Source organism: Vombatus ursinus, unplaced genomic scaffold, assembly GCF_900497805.2.
Source record: "Vombatus ursinus unplaced genomic scaffold, bare-nosed wombat genome assembly UNPS02011700.1, whole genome shotgun sequence".
Classification (NCBI taxonomy): Eukaryota; Metazoa; Chordata; class Mammalia; order Diprotodontia; family Vombatidae; genus Vombatus; species Vombatus ursinus.
In genome coordinates, this window is record NW_020951478.1 from 7,840,603 (window position 1) to 7,846,602 (window position 6,000).

Here is a 6,000-nt window from a genome sequence, read left to right on the forward strand (position 1 = left end):
TGCATATTCATAATACATATACATAATAATTTGCTTCAACTAAGTTGGGTGGCACAGTAAATAGAGCATGGGACCTGCCAGAAGCAGGAAGACTAGAGTTCAAATTCTGCCTCAGACGTTTACTAGCTATGTGAACCTGGGCAAGTCACCCACTATCTGTCTCAGTTTCCTCATCTGTAAAATTGAGATAATAGTAGGAACTACCTACCAAGGCTGTTGTGAGGATAAAATGAGAAAATATTTGTAAAACACTTTGCAAATCTTAAGGTGCTATTTAAATACCAGCTGTTGTTGTTATTGGTATAAATACAAATCACTTTTCCTGTGCTGCAACAAGACCTAATTCTGTTTTTAACTGTTAGTATCTGACAAATGTCACAGATGTAGAGCCAGAAGGGAACAGTGAGAGTCATCTAATCTGATCCCTTCATTTTTTTCAGATGAGGAAATTGAGGGTCAGAGTCCATTAACAAGGAGCAAATTCATACGTTTCCCTTCCATCAACATTCCTGTACTTATTCAGGGTCATTATCAAAGGAAATTTTTAAAACAATTCATTTTAGAAACAAGAGAGTAAACACAAGTATAATATATCCCCTTTGCTAGGCTAAACCAACACTATTTGGTTCTGTTAAAAAGCTCCTAATGAAGATAACAGTCAGAAGTTAAATAAACAAACCACTGGGTCAATAACAGATGTGTCAAATACAGAGACAATTAGCTAAACATTTTACTATCAATGGGCATTTGTCCTGATATACGTTTTCTTGTTTGGCTGCTGCAAAGTGTTGGCTTTCAGAGCAGTCATTTAGCAACTTGAAAATAGTCATCCTGGTTAGTTTGGAGATATCAAATGTCAAACATTTCGCTTCTCATTTTTTGTTATGAAACACACTATTCCACCCATCGCCTAAGTGACATGGATAAATTACTGTAGAAAATGAACATTACTCATGTTGCTGTTTTTGCTTCCCTGCCTTAGCCGCGTGTTGGTTTTGCTTTCAGTTTTCCTGGCTCCCTGTCTTGATCAGAAAACAACAATAATTCACACAATTCCCTACAAAGCCAAGAGCTTTGAGACCCTTAGAGATTAAGAGACTAAGAGAATATTAGAGCTGGAAGAAACCTGGTAAATAATCGAGTCCAATCACCTAATTTTAGAGAAAAACGCACATAATAAATGTCTAACAAATACTTTTTTCATCCATTCGCCAAAGATAGCCTTAAAAATTAATCCTGGAGAGAGTATTTCTCAACCAAAAAAAAATCATATGGCAAGTTAAATAATGCTTTTTAGTTTGCCCTTTTTTCAAAAGTTTTATATGGCCCCTTTTTCTCTATTTGTTCTTTTCTTTTTCTTTTTTAAAAATTCATTTTATTTTTAATTTATGGAATAAAACAAACTCTTTGGAAATAGACCTAGTAGTGGTACTGCTGAGTCAAAGGGTATAGGCAGTTTTATAACTCTTTGGGCATAATTCCAGATTGCTCTCCAAAATGATTGGATCAGTCTCCTTCCCTTCCCTATTACTGTGATCATTATTAAGTAGGGTGACCCAAAAGTCTTAGCGAGGTTTTAATCTTTTGATAACAAATGACAGCCCTCAGCCTTTTAGGACACCTTCTATTTGAGTCTAATATTTCAGTGGATCATATAAAAATGTATATAAATAAATTTATATAAATAAATACTCTTTCTATCACTGGTATAGAGCAGCATAGTAGAAAGGAGGCCAGGCCTGGAGTCAGGAAGACCAGAGATCAAATCCAGCCTCAGATACTTACAAGTTATATGACCCTGGGCAGGTCACTTAACTTCAGTTTCCTCATCTATAAAGTGAGGTTATTAATAGTACCTACCTTCCGAAGTTGTTGTAAGGATCAAATGAGATAATAATTATAAAGTGCTTTGCATGGTAGTAACTACTACAGAAATGTTAGCTATTATTAATATCATTGCAGTTCATTCATGCCTTCTTAGCCTCTGAACTTCTTGTCCATGACTTCCCATAAACTGTCCGTAGAGCATCTCCTCATGATGCATAGAGGCCTTCCCCTGGTTCCCTTGATATTTCATATTTCATGGATTCAGCCTGACCCCATAACCATAGCTGAAAGCAACAACACTGTGGAGAATGAACTCACCATCCTCACTGCCAAAAACACCACGTATTGGCTCATTGCCAACAATTGGCAAGTAAACCTGAGAACTGCAACATCTCTGAGACCACTAACCCTGCTCCTGACCCAGCCCGTGGCCATAATCCAGGGATGGCCTCTTTGCAGAAGAGATCGACCATCTATCTACAGGGAAGGCAAGTTGGCCTATCTGAAGTAGCAAAGATGACTTAGGAAGATGCAGGAGGCAGTAGTCAGCAAGCCACAGCCTTGACCACAACCTCCTCTCAGAACCCAACAGAAATAGTGCAGCACCCAGAGCCTAAAGAGCCCATCCCCAGACCATCGGCCCTAAAGTCCCAGACTAAGACACTAAAGTCATCACCTAGGGAAGCCATTTTGGGATGAAAGAATCTGGCTGCTGCTGCTGGGACCTGAAGCCTTCCCCTACTCGCTGCGGACCTGGAAAAGAAGCGAAAGAAAGACACCACCCAAGTCCTTGGCATTGCTGAGTGGCTGAACATCAGAAACAGATATGGCTTTATCAGTAGAAATAACCTCAAAGAGGATACAGTACCTTCGGTTTAGCTGGGCACTCATCGGACTTGCTGATGCAACCTCCTATATGCGTTTTCTCCCCACTGTTAAAATGTGACTTCTTTGACAGCAGGGACTATCATATATGTGTGTTTACACACATATACCCATATATGTATATGTATATATACATATATGTGTGTATACATGTATGTTGTGTAAGTTTATCTGGGTGTATGTGTACACATATATATGTATGTATAATATTTATTTTATATGTAATATTTATATATATATAATACATAATGTCCCCAGAGTTTATCACAATGCTTTGCACATAGCAAATGCCTAAGAAATGTTTTTTTCAACTATTCATTCCAATACAACATGTGGGCTCCACATCCACCGTCCCTTGTTCTTACAACATTGCTGGCCCCCCTCCTTTTCTGGTCACATATGTCCTTGATTATTTCTGTTACACCGCTACATGCTCACAAATCATCATTGGTAATATACTGTACCCTACTTTCATCAACTTTGATGGAACCAGCTTGAATCCATGAGTAGCCGTTGTTAAATTTTCAGTGTGAGCATTTACACCTTGGAAATCACAAATTCTACAAATCAGGGTTTGATTTAGTGTTTCGTTGGTTGTCTAAACTCTAAACTTAAGGAAGTGTTAATAATGCGGATTAAACTTAAAAGTGTGTCCCTCCTATGTTGTTGGGTTTTTTTTTTTTTTTGGAGAGGCACTCACCAATATGCCACTGATTACATACCTCTTGTATGTAAAACACCTGTGCTAAATATATGCATTGTACTTAGGGATTAATTCAATAATTCAGTTAACTCATCCAACTGCATGAATAATTTGAGCAACACGTCTTCTTCATCCACTTGATTTTTCCTGTGTGAAAATCATTCCTGTACAGGGATCATTGAACATTATTTCTCTAGTAGCAGCTATCAAAAATTCATATAATTTTTTTTAGTTAATACACATTTATTTTCTCCTCTTCCTGCCTCCCTCCCTCCACCCTTCTGGGAAAGATAAGGCAAGAATTCACTTTGCAGGGCAAAGTCCAAGTTTCAGGCTGAAGAGAGATGAGAATAATTAAAATTAATAATAATGAAAATTATTAATAACAGCCCAGATTTGTATAGTGCTTTAAGGTCCATGAATTGCTTTCCTCATAATAACCTTGTTAAGCAGATGGTGAAAATACTATCATCTTCATTTTACAATTGAGGAAACTGAGCCCAGAGATAGTAAATTACTTTCCCAGAGTTACTTAACTTGATCCTGAGAGGCCCTGCATAAAGTTAACTTGGTTAAGTACAATGACACTGAAATCAAGCTTCATTTCTAAGCACCGTGGAACCAGCTTAAAACAAAAACTCTGAAAATCCCCTTTTCTGTAGAATGGTCGTGGCCTTCCATAAACCTCAGTCTACTGCCTATTGTCCTGGAAGGAAGTAGCCTGCTTCACATTACGCTCACTGGGCATTATCTATTACGGCATTACATGTGTTATCCAAGCGTCTAGACTAAACGCATGAGTCAATAACCTCCACGTATCTCTCTCTTCTACCTTCCTAGCTCGTATGGTTTATTTAATCCTCCATTTACTCACTCATGTTTAAACATCTTAGCTTGACCCATCTTATGCTGCCACTATGGTATCAGGAGTCCTAAGGAAATTATTTGGAGTCCCTAAAATTATGCACAAATTCCCCACACAAGTGCTAAGAGTCTTGCAATCATATTAGTAAAGGTTCAATATAAACATAGATTGAATCTTCGTCGCTAAGTCACACTTTTCTGCAAATGAGTTGGAAGTTAAAAAGAGTCCTGAAGACAAGAAATAGGGATAAAAATATTGACATATGTATGGGGCTGTTATGAAGCAAAAAAATCTGAAGATATGACTTCAAGTAATAGGATACAGTTTATTTTTCCACATCGCGATTTTCGCCATTGCAGCTTCAATATGTCGCAGTTTGGCATGAGAAATTAGATGGCAGTTTTGGGGGAGTTTTGTGGATGCCTCAGTTGACACGGGAAGGCTAGCAAATGACACCAAAAAAATTTGGAAACTCAGAAATGCATAAAATACGTGTATAATATTGTATAATATCAACATATTTTATCTTCTAATACCATAATAATTCAGACTTCTTCTCTGATAGAAATGTAGGGCCAAAATATATTATGTGGATTTTTCTGGATCATGGGGGCACCACACACCTAACCCCCTACTATGTGGAAGGGATAACTGTATAGGCATGCAGAGAGCCTAGGCAGCTGGTGGTGCAGTGGATAGAGCACTGGGCCTGGAGTCAGGAAAGCCTGAGTTCAAATCTGGCCTCAGATACTTACTAGCTGTATGACCCTGGGCAAGTCACTTAGCCTCTGTTTGCCTCAGTTTCTCCATCTGTAAAATGGATATAATACCACCCACCTCTTAGGGTTGTTATGAGGATCAAAATGAGACAATATTTGTAAAGTGCTTAGTATAGGTCTTAATACATATTAGGTGCCATATAAATGCTAGCTAGCATTTATTTAGGGGAATTACATATCAGATTCTAGGGATGTGCTCGATCTCTCCTGTTTGTCACTCACCATTTAGTAGCACACACTCCCTAGAAGAGCAGCAGAGCAAGTTTGCCAACACGCAGAAAAATGAAAGGTAGCCCATACACAAAATCTATCTGTCCTAGCAATGTTTACTGAAGGGTATTTTTATAGTCCGCTGAGGCTTTTGATAAAGGATCAAAGGCACAAGCTCTGGGGATTTTTCTCCCAGGTACTTCTGAGAAGAGTAAGTCAAGCTTTGGGTTCATAGATTGAGTCTCATGCCAGCCATCTGTGTCATGGAACTTCAGTGTCCCCAGAGCAGTTTGTGACCTAGAGCAGAACCAAAAAAAAAAAAAATGGCTTCTAAACTTTCCCTTTATAATATATGTAGCAGCAGTGAGGTGAGGTTGCAAACAGAATTGCCCAGCCACTCCTATTTGCCCCTCCACCCTGCTACTGATTTATTCCCTGAATGGATATCCTGGCATAACAATTCTCTCCTTACTCAGGGAAATTGTAACAAAAGACATCTCTAATCATCCAACTTTCTAGCTCTAAGTCCCCAGCCAGAAATGATACTCTGTTTGAAAGTCATCCTTCTCACTTCCTTTCCTTGGATGCACCCCATCAACTGTCTCATTCCAAGTGCAGCCTCAGTAGCAAAAACCAAGCTAGAAAATGCCTTTGTTTAATACAGTATATAAAGAGGGGAGGTAAGAAGGAAGGAAGGAAGGAAGGAAGGAAGGAAGGAAGGAAGGAAGGAA